This window comes from Varroa destructor, unplaced genomic scaffold (genome assembly GCF_002443255.2).
Source record: "Varroa destructor unplaced genomic scaffold, Vdes_3.0 BEIS01000004.1, whole genome shotgun sequence".
NCBI classification, from domain to species: domain Eukaryota; kingdom Metazoa; phylum Arthropoda; class Arachnida; order Mesostigmata; family Varroidae; genus Varroa; species Varroa destructor.
Genome location: NW_019211457.1, coordinates 47,298,981 through 47,313,877, shown reverse-complemented (window position 1 = coordinate 47,313,877; position 14,897 = coordinate 47,298,981). Strand labels below are relative to the sequence as shown.

The window sequence follows — 14,897 nt, the reverse complement described above, 5'->3', positions numbered from 1 at the left end:
AATGTAATATAATTAATACTATGTTCTGAGTTTACGGTTTTCCCATTTCATCATTGAGGTAGTTTGCAATGCTCTCTTCGTTCTGCATACAAGGTAAACCCTCGATATCTTAGGCATCGGCCAGCTCGCCAGGGTGGTCCTTCCCGAGCCTTAATTAAGAGCATTATATTTTCTTTATTAGCGCGTATGTGCCCTATTTTCCCGGCCCGCTTATCTCGAGTCCGATCCGCAAAGCGACTTCGTCTGTTGTAGAACTTCCTCGCCACCGCAGGCGAAATGGCCGTTACAGCTACGCGTTAAACACATGAATGAGGCAGTGTCGAGTTCATCCAGCTCCTAGGTGTCTCCAGCCTCTAATTCAGTGGGAGGACACCAAGGGGAATGTTCAACATTCAAAAGCATCCTAGGCTACACTTGGGCGACCTCTAATGAGTGCTCGACAGTCATAAGGGTCCAAGGTTATGGCTGGGAGAACTCTGACATAATCTTCACAGTGTACCCTACGCCCTCTACCATGAAGGTGCTAACAGAAACGAAATGTATGCGAACGCTTTAAAATGGCCGTGGCCTATCACTTATCTCGAGCTGTCAGGTGCTGACAGTATTTTTTATTAGGTGCACATACATATGTGATTTATAACCGAGGCGGAAACATGGCAGCGGGCAGTTAACTCCATTGTTGGGGAAGTCAATCTCTTTGTCACTTCGCCTCCTATTCTGTCCTTAGATGCTACATATGATACATGCAATCATATTGTGTGTCGTACTGCCCACACACGCTAATTCAGCTCGTCTAGTTCGTTATCAAGCAACGTCCTATCTGCTTGCCGATGCTGACGCCGCACATCGACGGTTTCGTTCATCCTTCCGCCTGTGAGGCAGTGAGCCAGACGTTGCCGACGCTCCAACGCTCCAACTAAGAAGCAGTCTGGGCGGCTATCTCTTCGATTGTCTTTAACAACCCGCACCTCTGATAGCCCCGACGTACCCTTCGCATTCAGAGTCATCTAGGTCGACGCTGAAAATACTGATCTGATAATGGGGCTTAGCCTTGCGTGTTGTTATGCGTAGGATCGCGATGCGACGTAGCGAAATCGGCCTTGAAAAAAGGACACGAGAGCTGAAGGCATCCGCCGATGCAGACGCTGCAATGAAAGCAGCAGAAAAAGGTCAAAGCCGGAGCACATGGGAATAGATCGTCCAGCGTTAAAGAATCTTCTGAGGCGAACAGAAAGGCAAAGATGGCAACAACAATAGCATTGGCTAAAGAGGCATCAACAATGCCCATATTAGTTGGAGTTTATCTTAGAAATCCGTGTGAAGTTTCATTGAACCTAATGGATGTTCCAGTGTGAAAATAGGCCGGCGGCTAGGAGCATAGGGGCGGGAATGTGTCGGCGTGACTCAACGAACGCTTCTATGCAGCTTTTCTTTAATCTCGACTTCGCTTGTATTAATTTCTATGGAACGGATGAATCTTGAAGAAGAAGTACACATCAGTGATAAGGTAAAGCTTGCTAACTATCCCAGCGAGCGCTTAACAACTGTTTCTGCCCAGGGCTGTTCCACGTAGTTTAAGTAATTTACCCGATCATGGTCACGGAGACACTATCATTGGTAAATGATCATTGAGGAATGGATGCGACTGCCGGTGGTAGTGTATATTTGATCGCTCCAAAGGACGAGATCGCTATATCTGACGCTGACGGCAAACTATACGTGACTCACACCGGGTAATTATAAACAGAGCAGGATACGCTGGTCGACGGACGCAGTAAAATATGCACTAGTCCGCTCGATTTGCTGCATCAATTTGATGATAAAAAAGTTGGACGAGTGAACGTAGTCGAGGGTGCGCCGGTACAGAATGCTCGACGTCCAGATTTGTTTATTAAATAAATATGGCATTAAGTCATTGAAAATTAGTGGGAGTGAGTAAGCAAAGGCAAAAGGACCATGATAGTGACCTCAATTGTACAATAATAATACACATCACATGATTATTGAAACGTCAAAACAACACGTTACATATTATTATTACGTAAAAAGATTTTGCCCGCGCTGTATTCGAAAAAGTGATTAAGGGCTAACTTTGGTCAAATCAGCCCACTTTCTCAAAACCTGCAAACGCATCAGCGAAAATATTCTATATAGACCTTTTTTGAAGTGAGATAATTTCAGTCTGTTGTTATTATGAAATAAGCCAACGACCCAGAACACCACTTACCGCCCGTCTAGAGTTGTCTTTTTCGTCAGGTTCGACAACTCACATCAAATAAAGGATTTTCGCGGGAAATTTTAAATCGTCAAAAATAAGACCGAATGATTAGGCGGAAAAAGAAGTAACTATTTTTAGCTATTACTAGTAATTGTAACGATGTTATAGTGATAAAGTAATTGTTTTGTGTAAGAACTTAGAACAGTTTAGTAAATAAAGCACAAGTTTATGTTGTATTGAAAGAGCAAGCCGTACCGTGCAGCAAATCAAACATAATATTATGTTATTCTTTGCAAACGCCGATAAACAAACTATAATACGAAAAAGTTTTACAATCGAAGCAATATTAACACGGTTCTAATTGGTCTATAAATTTCAATTCACAGAACGACGAAGAAGAACTAAATTTATATATAGGAAGAGGAAAAACTTGTTTGACACCATCGAAGCCTTTGCGTATTTTTTTTATATAATAACAATACATAAAGATGTGTTAATTACTATATTAAAGAGCGGATCAAATAATGTAACATGCTTGTATCATTTCTACATTGCAGTAAGGCTATAATGCTCAGGGCATCGTGACATGCACACTAGACATATACCAGCATTATGCCATTATGGAACAGAAGGAACATGGAAATGGTATAGGGGTAAATGGGTTTGTTGCAATAATTTACCTATTTCCTGTTGCCTTAACAGAGCTGCTATGAAAACTCTTCGACTGTCAGAAATGTTCCTCGTAAACTTTTGAAACCCTTCCTTTAGCTTTTATATATATATATACGTCACTTAATAAATGATTTTGAATAACTTTTGATAAAAGCAATGGACGGTATCCATTGGCCTCCTTTGGCAAAGGAGCTCTATGCTCAGCGCTGTCAGTACAAAAATTGCAGGGACGGACATTTTACCGCCATATCTATCACTGCTTGTCGTCAGATTCAACAGAGTCGTCGAAAAGCTCCAACAGCTTTTACTTCCGCTTCTAAGTAACGACGTTGTCACCATTGAACGCCACACCTTTAACATGATGCAAACGATCTCTATACGTTCTTCCTTCATTAATTCAGTTCTTACCGGATCAGTCCTTTCCATGTTCGTATAATCTACACTATGTACGTTAAACTAGAGGGAATTTTAAGGTTTTTTTTTTGAAAATTGTTACGAAATACTATGGATATTAGCGGTAATGTAAATGGTCGCAATTTGCTTCGATGTCTGCTGTGTGTGTCAGAACAACTAAAACTAGCCTTTAAGAACCGGAGACAAACAGGAGAGTGTGACTAATCGATCTGCTACAGTCAGACAATTAGAACAGACGTTTATTAAACGAAAGGTTCCCTGCCATGCAAGAATCGATGTTGTTTGAAAGATTGTTTTGAGTTCAAGTTAAATGGGTTACCAACATTTTCGTTGAAAACCAACAATTATGAATTTACAGGAATTGGCTTAATGGTCCAGTATTTCTTAGCGAAGTTGAACAAGTGGAACTTGGATTTTGGATTCCTCAATCCTATCGGTAGTATATGCAGAAACATTTTTTTTAGATACATGCGAATATGCCTACAGTTATATCAGCAGGATCCTCATCGATCCATCTGCCAATCGTATCCTCTACAGATAGATATCAAAATATCATTTCCACGTTACCTTCTCGAGTCGCCTCACTTCTATTGCGTTCTTCCTCATCGTTCATACCATAGCCTTCATTTCTGCCTACCATGGAATGACTGCTAAATGAATATTTGCGCATGTAAGTGAGGCCTACCGAAATCCCTAAGCATGAACACAGGGTGATATGCCGGAAACATTTATCGTTCTTTTCGAGTCCCGTGAGCACATTGCCAATCGCTTCTATAGCTTATCTTAATTCTCCCTAAAATGATCGTTTTTTCCCTTTTATTAAATCGACTATCGTATGAGGCAGCGTTTAAAAGAAACCCTGGGGTTTTATAAGGTATTCGCCTAGAGAGCCACAATAAGATAAATCTAAAGCAGCAAACCCCGATGTGAATTAGGACGCCAATATTAAACAGATTGATCCGTCGTTGTTGTCGCTCATCGAAGTAATAGAGCAAGACTTCGTGAAGCAGTATCGTAGCTAGACTATCGATAATTCGGCGGGCACTTGTTAGCAGCTACACGACAACGGGAAAAGACCCACATTATGCTACCAAAAACTAGGATGGGTCTGAGGGCGGCTTTTGACGTGATCTAAACAATGTGACTATTACTTGTTTATGACTGAAGGAGCTGGTAGTGATTTTGGAGATGTTGAAAAAGCCAACCAGAATGATAGATCGAAATAAAAATTTCTGAATTCAAAAGATGAAAAAGCATTTTAACATTTAGGAACGACGAAGATATTTGCAGATGTCAACGGTTCCAGAAACAGATGTGGTTTGCAGAAGCATGCATTTGGTTGTCGATTGTTAGAGAACTGGAACCGAGCAAAATCACCTATACTGCTTATCCCAGTAAATGTTATGTATGATAAATTTAATGACTTCATTGTCTCTGTGTGGGCAAATCTGAAGATGCGGGCTACCGATTATATCGTAGTGTATTCACGGGGAATGCGAATGAGAAATTTGCCGCTGGACGTTTTTATCGCGACGTTATTGCATGCTTGTAAGTTCCAGTTACGCAGCGCATCTCGAACTTTCTTTATTGCTAATCGCTAATAAGTTTAAAAGTTTAAGCTACGCATGTCTCAGTACTGATTTCAGCTGGTCGGCTTACTTTGAAGTCTCATTAGTTCATACATTTAGGTAGCTTTCGATGAAGTTTCAGTCTTTGCTCCTCAATATGCATCAAGTTAGGTTATTTCGAAAGTAATACTGTATTTATTTCATCATTTCAAATATAGTCCGTCCTTAAACTTTTTGGACGGGCTTATGCGGAAGCTAAGCACACTTTCTATTTTTCCCAGCCATTTGCCACTTGGAAACTTGAATGGCCATGTTTTTTCGAACAGCCACAATCAGCATTAGCAACATTTATGTACAAATGAGGATCTAAATCTAGGCAATTTAGTAAACGGATTACAAACTAGGTCATCGTCTCTTTCGAAAACCCAGCGGGAACAGATTTTCTTCTTCCCAGATCTAGGGCCCTAAGCATGCACGCCTGCAAAATCAGTAAGCCAAAATAGATAAATATCAAAGGGTAATTCGTTTCTAATTAAGCCCTTTTCCCTCGTTTTTTCCAATGTTTCCCTTCTGATCAAGGTCCACATTTTCCTATACCTTCTCCACTGATTGGTGTAAATGGTAACAATTAATATGTTCGCCTAAAAGATAGACGGACGTATATCCAAAGAAATGATCCAAACTACTTGGAAAGGTCAATAGCAAATTCTTTTGGATAGGTGCGACCTTTTTCTCCTCCGACAAGCTTCAATTTAAGGAACTTCGCCTAAAGCTTTCCCATCTATAGCTCAGAGAGAAGAAGTTAACCATTTTCAATTTGCGAAATCTCTGGATGATCGGAAAAAGTTCTGAAAATTAGCGGCTGCTGCCCGTCTAAATCGAATGTGTCCCAGGTCTACATTGACTGCACCTGCCGGTTTGCTTTCATATATCCACGAAGACGTCTGTTCTATTCATACATAAGTATGTTCCTACATCAGCTTTACGTACACACGGATTCGTCTCATAAGTTTACTCCTGCATGCTTCGTCTTCGACTCGGCAGTTCGTTTCCATGGAGAACAATAGCATCTCACTGCGGACTTATAACGTTTGTCTTTTTGTGTTCTATCTTTCACTGCTTCTGTATTTTTTAAACAGAAAAGGGGAAAGAGCAACGAAATAATGTTTTAGCCATGCATACCAGAGACATGACGCTTTCGTCGCTATTTTGGTCTCGTGGCAACAACTACGACTTATCCAACGACTCCAAAAGCAATGCGAGAAGGGGGACTCTGAGGAGAAATACCTTGTCGCTACCCTACATACTCAAGACAGTACAAATTCACGGATCGAAACAGCGGCCGGCGAAGATTGTCTTTTCAGCGTCGTCCTCTATTGAAGTGGCATAGAAAAACTTTTCCTGTTCCGTCCAGGCGTCGAACCTTTTTTTTGGCCGTATACTTGCTCTGCAAAACTAACTGAAAATAGAAAGAGACGCAGAAGAACATACCAAAACGATGTTTGAAATTGATTAATTTTACATCGTGTTGAATAAACACATTCATTTATTAAATTATTCCAACTACAATACTAGAAGAAAAATCAGGCGCTATTAATAAGTTTTCTATTTTTCATTCATAGATACTAGCTAGAGGCGAACTTACGGTCGTTATGGTTACCGTCCCATTAGCTGCTTACCTCTTTTATAATTCACTCGATTCAAAGTAAGGAACTACATCGATCATGTGACCCTAACTAACTACTATACGAAGAGAACAGACAACTCTTCAAGCATATCATCAACATTACATATATTTACGATCGTTAATTACATTTAATAAACTTAATAACGTAAGTAAGTTACGAAGCAAAATAGGTACTGTCCTCATCAGAAATCAACTAAAAAAAAGCGAGATGCGCATTTTACTAATAAAAGCAAACACTCACCATCAATATATATATATATATATATATAGTTACCAACAAGCTATATTCTAATTTTGATAATAATAAAGAGGCGGCTTCCTAATACGCAATCCTATGGCCAGCGTATTCTCAAAGCAATCGCCGATTAACTCAGGTCGGGATATCTGGACAAGCAGAGGACGTTTGATGATGGTCCTTGAAGCTAATAGGCGATGGCAAACGGAGTGGTTAATGTACCCCAAGATCAAAGCTATTCAAGTAAGACTGAGTCATATCTTTACGCTGAAAATAGCTTATTTTTCTGTTCTGTCAGTCTTGTTGAATCAATAGGGCCCATTGGGCTACGAAAGGCTTAAACTACATGTTCACTGAAGTCATTTGTTAGAAAGACATCAAACCTTCATCCTGTGGCTAAGTACCACAACTTTTACGCGAGTTGTCATTTGCTATTTCTCTAGTTTTTTTTTTTTGCTATTATCACTGAAAGTCAATGTTGTGTTACGTGTCTGGTTTGACCATTTCAGTATTTTGCCTGATATAAATCTTCACTAATTTGCTTCTCCCATTCTCAACAAGGTAAAGCAGACTACAAAATCTGTGTAACAAATTTAATATGCCTAGAACGTGATAATAGAACGTACAGCTTATGCCAAACGAGTCGAATATTACTGGTGATGAAGTATCCGCACGGCACCTGAAGTTCACTGAGAACTACAAACAAATCTCTATATACGTAATCCTGACAAAAAAAGTACTCGTAAAGAAGTTAAACTGGCCGCTCTGAAGCCCGCTGAATAAGATATCATGTATGATGATTTCATGAAAACTATCACATGCTCATAGATAGAATAATAGATTTATTATTATAGAAAATGGGCCCCGAGAAAGTTAGGTGCAATCTGAAGTACAGATCTTTGACATCCAATCACAGTGATCAGAGATTTATTCAGATACGAAGAACCAAATTTTTCTTGAATAATACAATTCGGGTGTTGTTAATTTTGTTGATTTCTCTCTTTTGTAGGATCTGTCAATGAAGATGGTTTTCTCTGTGCAGCGTGTCTGAAAATCATAATCCGCACGCGTAATGAGATGATAGTAAGCGTTGTATCACACACTTAATACTGGCGAATGGAACAGAAACCTGGAATCATGTATTTTTATGTCAACCAACATACCGAAACTGCGCCCCTATTTCGTCCTGAAACGTACTATTAAATAGAAAAAATCCAGCAAGCCGTAAAATTGTTACATGTTAATTATGATCTTTCATATTGAATGCCTTTCGAATAGTTTTTTCCCCATATAAAATAGCTGTTAGCATATTGTAGCGATGAGCGTTGTTTTTTACGGCGCTCCTCCTACACCTCGAAACGAGCAGTATAGTTGGGGGACTTGAAACCGAGATATGGGTCCTGGGTTTGATGTAGGTCAATAAATCTATTAAGCAATATTCTTGTGGACTTCGTATAGTAGTACGGTACACCGTACGAAATTCGTTGCCATTATCAATTACATTTTGTAAAGTCAACCCATTTGATCATAGAAAAGGACTGAATTTTGTCAAATAGTTAAGTAGATAAAATAATCGAGAAGAGCTCAATTGACGTATCGTAACCGCCGAGAATCTGCATTATATTGTTCTAAATAGCGACAAGTGACTCGTCAAGCCTTTTACTCATTGAGATTTAAGACTAAAATATTTTTTAATTCTCAAATAAAACATAATACTCAGCCTCAGATCGAAGCTCCAGTGATGAGTCAATTATCATGAGAGAAGTTCAAATAGTGTGCATGTCTTCGTTGATGCTTCGATTGCTCCGAAGACCAGAACGGTTGAACGCTTATCTGCTAACTAACTATCGATCAGTAATAATAGGAAAATTCTGGTAGATATCTGGTGGAAAATTTTTCTCGTAATAAACATGTGTATAAACAATCCGTGTGAATAATAGACGAACGATCCAGGCATATAGGGAGACACAAAACCTATATAAGCTCAATCGGTCCCTTGACTCCAAATTGATTGATTCCGATTAGCTCGCCCCGTCAACTTGCGGTCTGAAACTATCGCTGGAAATGATATATGAAGGAAAATTCAATTAGTATATTAGTAATAACCTGTGCGTTGCGCAGATATGGTCCACATAAGGCTTTCTTTATCCAATCCCCCTACCTACCTAGCAGACATTCGTATTTATTCTCCCGATCACGTCGGCGCATACTATCTCATCAGTGGTGTATTCGTTGAAGATTCCAGGGCAATGTTGTTGAATCGTCCGCAAACTTGGCTGGCTATGAACAGCAGTCAAGGGAAAACAGTAAACATGAAACTTGCGAGAAGTGTTGAACCGGGCAAATAGTTTTGCACCAATTATGTAGAGATCCGGTAAGAGCTGATCGATTATCAATGCTCTCACCAGGGCAAAGCGTAGAATTATCGGAAATTGCGAACCACAAAGAGAACTATCGCGGCTACAGGGTCAATCGAGATGCTGTTCTGATCTCCGCTGCACTCCAAAAAGTCGTGAAATGGCCATATCGGTATTGGGAATAATTGCGGTACAAACAACCATTACCCTAAGGGATGTCGCGCGTGCCCGAACGTACACACTCTCGTCAGAGTGTTCCTGGGAACAGCCCTATTACCAGATGTAACAAAAGAGCAGTGGCTGGCGTGAGAGCTGAGGGATTAAGCTGTGTTCTGTTCCTCTATACGAAGATAAACAAAACATAATTCCCGCTAGGAGAAGGTAAATTGTAGAGCCAGTCGGTCGGAAAAGCCTTGCATGCAGGTTTCTACCGGTACATGTATAGTGCAATAGCGTTGGATCGTTGTTGCACACGTTCATGTACACGCAACCTCGACAAGATATAGTCAATGAAGGTGAACATCTTGGTCGGAGGTAGACAATTAAAACCGTGCTGTCCATGTATAATACTGCCGCTATTAGACCCGATACATCCAGCAAAGAGAGACATACAAAACACTACCCTTAAAGGGGCGCAATATAGCAAGATTGGCTCGAGTGCCTATGATTCCCAAGGCCCGTACCGCGGACATCACGTAGCCAATACATTTGCGCCCCAGAGGCGTCTGTGGTTGTTCCACCTACCAGACGCTTCGATTTAATTTAGTACGCGAAGTACGATATTGCAGTCCTACATTGCGAATATACAAAATTAACTATTGTCTGCTAAAGCTAACGTGGTTCTCTGCAACGACGTACTACATTAATAACAGTGCTCCATTGTAAGTCGATGGAGCAGTAGCGCAGTTCAGCGAGGCGACGCGCAATCAATGATTGCTGTCGTCCTCATCATCGCCACTCCTGGCCTGGCGCGGCCTGCTAAGAAAGCCAACGATAAAATAAGATCAAAAGAAACCATTTTGAAGTCGAATCATGGTAACCGGTGACGCTGCAGAGGAAAAGGATGATGGCGTTGCTCCTGTTCAGGACGTTCAGTTTATATGATATTATCTATGCGACGAAAATATTTAATATGCAATCGGATTAATCAGCCGTTTTTGTACTTCTTGAATCCGACAAAGCAGCGTCTCAAGAAGTATGACATTAAACCGAACATCTAGTCATATATATATGTATGTGTGTTTACGGAACATTCGGGATCAGATCGGCAGCAAACGATTCCCAGAGACTTTTACAGCCATTTGTAGTATACTCGTTCGTAGAGCGCAAAACTCAAGTCGTATGAGAACAGCGAGAGTCGCGAACGATGGCCAACCATCGTTATCGCTGATTTATTACTCATAATCTCTTCGCCTTCCGTCCAGCTTATCGGCACTCGCATCCATGCCTTGCCAATGTCTTTAGTTCATCTAATAGAAAAAATATCTGGCATTCGTAAGATTTGTTTCTATATTCGATTTGCTCTGAACGGAATATTGAAACAATTCAATAAATGCTTCTTCGGATTGTGTCATTTTTTCTTCACTAAGCCACACCACGATTTTAGGTATAGTTGGAGGCATTCATTCGCACTAAGGCTCATAGCCTTCACTGAATACATTCGCGGTTGGCTAGTATTCGAAGAGCCTTCAGAGCTCCTCTCGATGAACGGTTTCACCTAAGGTCATAAGTGATGCTCGAGGGGACCAACGTGACCTTCAAAACTTTGTTTTTAGCTCAAAAACTCGATAGGAGGAACGAGGAAATTAATTATCGCTGTTTATTGTTCAAATGCTAAAATGAACTTCAATGCATATGTCGATTGGCCTGATGTGTCCTCTGTACACGTTAACAGAGTGCATCAAATTTTGTAGGCAGAGGAGGACGATAGACGGAAACCCTTCTTTTTTCTAATTTCTAACCATTCTAAGGTCACCTGCACCTTCTATGTTATGAATGAGTCTGTTCTGAAAAAGAAAAAAAAACTACGGACCTCATCTACACCGTTAACAAGCTACTGCCTTAGACTACGTCTCCGAAATGTTACACTTTAGCTATTTCCAGTCTTAAATAAGCGACCCAAGAGACGCGAAAATTCACTCGACATTTTTTATATATCTTCATATACATGGGTTGGCTCGGAAGAATAATGCCTGTTTCTGTGTTCCCCTATTTGTTATTATTTTATTGAGTCAATAACAACTTTGATCTATTTTATCAAAAAGTATATATCTGATAAGTCTGCAGTTGAGTGATCGATCTTTTTACCTGCTTTTAATCTATACGATACGATACGACTGTGGTGATATGAACGTCGTCCTTCAATTCAACGTCGTCCTTGGCCATTCCGGTGCGTGAAATAACAAAATCCTCTTGTGAGAAAGCAATTTTGAACAATCTCAGTAACAACAAATAAGACCTGCTGAGTTAAACAAATACTATCACTAAGTTCCTACGTCCATTTGAGATGTTTACAAAAAAAGAGTAAAAATCATTATCAATTTTTTGCGGTTCGATTTACCAAACACAACACGAAAAGGTATATACGCGCGTTAAGACTATCATTGTCTATTTTAATCCATTTTTTTTTCTTTTTTTTTTTTCGAGGGAAGAAAATGGTGTATTGGTTTGCATTGCATGTCAATGTTACGTTCCAGTTATAAAAATGGCATAAAAACAGAATGTATATTAATGAAGGCCATCGTTGTATGTGATAGATATTGTCATTTGGGTTCTACTTTCCACAGAATGAAAGGAAAACGTAGGCGCGCTAGGTGCACAAGGATTTAAATCTCAAATCAGAACAAAAAAATAATAATAACAGATCTTTAATTGAGATGGAAAACACTTACATTTAAAGGAGCTGTAACTTTGAATGTAAAGCCCCCTCATCTCTGCCTGTATGCTTATTAATTCCCAAAAAAAAGGGGAAAAAATCCCTTATACATATATTTACAGCAAAAAAAAGCCTTTCAAGTTAAAAAAAAAATACCGCAATGCGGTTAACGTATGTTAGCTTCGTCTTTGTCATGCAGATATTTAGCTTGCATTGGTAACAAAATCACTTTGTCCAAAATTTATATAGTAATTGTTATTTTACTGACTAGTTATAGACTAATTGCATCATAAGCTATTTTTAATAAAGGAGCTATTATATCGTGTGACGGCAATACGCGATGTATTATATCTATATTTTTTTGGTTTAACGACACTTTCGACAAGTATAGAGTAAGTTTTTAGCATCGAGAGTAGACAAGCGAAAGGCGCGGAAACGTACACGATTTGGCCTCACTCAGACCGGATTGACAATCTTGTTTTGGCGCTGTTCATTTTTGGTACGTCCGCACCGTTTCCGACGGAAGCGCTTTTAGTGTTCTTCAGAAGGTGATGTCTAAACGTTTGTCCGTTGCTTTCAGAAAAGCTTAGTTAGAAAAAAAGGATCCTGGTTGTCTGCAAGTGCGTTTCTCTATGCATGTATTCTTTAAAAACAAGATTTTACTTAGCGTCTGCCCTATACGGCAAGTAAACAATAGAACACAAAACATTATTTTAGAATGTTTACCTTAGTTTACGGTGAAGCTGCTAATTAATTTATTTATATAATTAACAGTGCATTGGGTCAATTTTTTTATTTGTGTTGCAAAACGGGTCAAACTTTAGTTGAACGAGGCGAAACCAGTCTTAGCTCATTCGGGCCCTCAGTGTCCTTTTTTTACAATTTTTTTTTAGTTTTTCTCGTGGAAACACGTGTCTTTACCACCCGTAACCGGCTTCGTTAGGGAATCCTTATTCGGATCTGTAGTATATTACTCCCTGCACGATAAGGAGCAGAATATCTGGAGCGAGACAAACTCTGTTAAATTAGCTGGGCAAGAATAATTGTTTGATGTTGAAGCATTTGTGTTACGGTTCTCGTAGAAATGGGTATGGCCGGTGATTCTGCTTAAAATAGAATTTGAAGTGCATAGATCTAATGCAGTATGCCTGTCACAATAAACTGCTCCCGCTTCTTGCTTAATGTATTCGTGTAACAGAGGCACGTATTCTGTACGAGATTTAAATCAAATTGTAGTCGTGAAGGCCCAACAAAAAGCTGAAACGCGTCCTGATTATGAAAATGAAGGGCGTAGGGAAATCCGTAGATAAAATTGTTGGCTGGCTAGCCTTCCATTGAAAGTCCCATAAACAGGAACAAATATGAGCGTGTTTTCTACGGCTGCCAGTTTACCAACAAAAGTTAGGCACAGTAATTGCTGAAATATATTTTTAAATTTTTTCCTGATCCAGGATGTCAGGTTGGAATACGCGGCATATGTGGTCGATTGCTACAGCTATGAAGAATTTGCCCCTCATTTTAAAGCAGACGATCTCTCTCTCTTTCCATAATGAAAATATGATAAAGCTAGCCGTCCTTTGTAGAAGCTGTAGTGCGAATGGCAGTAAAGATCTAACCTCATGGCCTGTAATTGTTAACCCAGCAGAGGATAGAGATGAGCATTGTTGAAATGTCACAACGAAAAAATTGTGCTAGGGCTTTAATGATGAAATAAACTTGAGTGGATCATTGGACACGTATAATAATTGAACAAATTAAAAGAAGAAAATGATTCAGGCGACGTTGGTTCAGACTGCTCCGAAAGGGGCTGGACGCGAAAAGCCAGAGATCACAGGAACGATCTCTGCGATATGATGCATTTGAAAATAGACACGAAGTTCGAAGAGTCCCCTAAATCTGTGGCCTAAGAATAAGTATCTCCACCCTCTGGAAAAGTCTGCGTTTCTAAATACCTGATATAGTTGTCTGATAGCGGAATAGGCCACTTTTCGTCTTATGAGTTCGCCGTTGAGGTCGCTTATTTGTGAAGGAATTAGTTTTTGTCATCCATGCATTTGTACAATATAGTTGTATTTTTAAGTAAAAGTATATCTTCCAACGCAAATGTTCTGTATTACCATCTAAAAAGATGTATAGTTCAATAAAAGATCATATAAATATTGAGTTATGGTTTACACAGTCCTTAATATTTCTACCTCAAGACGCAGCTGATTGTACTCAAGATCTTGAATTTTGAAAGCAATAAAGACTAGAAATGAAAACGTTCCCGCGTACCTTGGACGATACCGAAATAACCGATCTATTACGAAAGTACAAAATCCTTGTGTTCCTGCAATTCAGCACCATGGTTAACGTTACAAGCGTGTTTAAAGAATACAGAGACAGCGATCATTACAGAAGGAGAACTAGCTAAAAAAACAAGGCTTTGTATTTAATACGCTATATATAATAGTATATAATTTCAATACAAACTTTCCTTCAGGTTCGCTTATCAAACTTTTATTGATTTGTCGATCATTTCGTCTAGACGTTTACCTTTCCGGCTGTTAAGTGAAACAAAGTTTAATTTCAGGATCGGTCGACCGTTGATTGCAACCTGTCTAACAACGATAATGCGGTCTTGATAAATTATATACTTCATATGGGTTAATATGGAAGTTGCCCCAAAAATTGTCTCATACTGATATCTTGGCATTATGACAAAAAGCTAAAACATCTTCATAACGTAATTTCAACATAATGCACAACATCTTGCTTGTTTACGTATTTATCGATTAATTCTATAAGACTTGCAAACCCAATACTTATGCAGATCTCCTCGTATAACAACAAGGAAGTCTGTGGTCAAACAGACCCTCGAAAACGTTTCTG

The 14,897-nt window shown here is 39.4% G+C and overlaps 1 long non-coding RNA gene across 3 annotated transcripts in view; it reads left to right on the top strand.

Annotated features, from left to right (window-relative positions):
* The window catches only part of LOC111250309 (uncharacterized), a 48,340-nt gene that overhangs the window by 22,963 nt on the left and 10,480 nt on the right, over positions 1–14,897 (top strand). Inside the window, exon 4 of one of the 3 annotated variants that reach the window (XR_015326866.1) lies at positions 6,934–7,031. The exons of 1 other annotated variant lie outside the window; for it this stretch is intronic. This is a non-coding gene — a long non-coding RNA (uncharacterized LOC111250309). Of the gene's footprint in view, positions 1–181; positions 643–6,933; positions 7,032–14,897 lie in introns of those variants that run through there. One more of the 3 variants, XR_015326865.1, reaches the window with a different exon arrangement.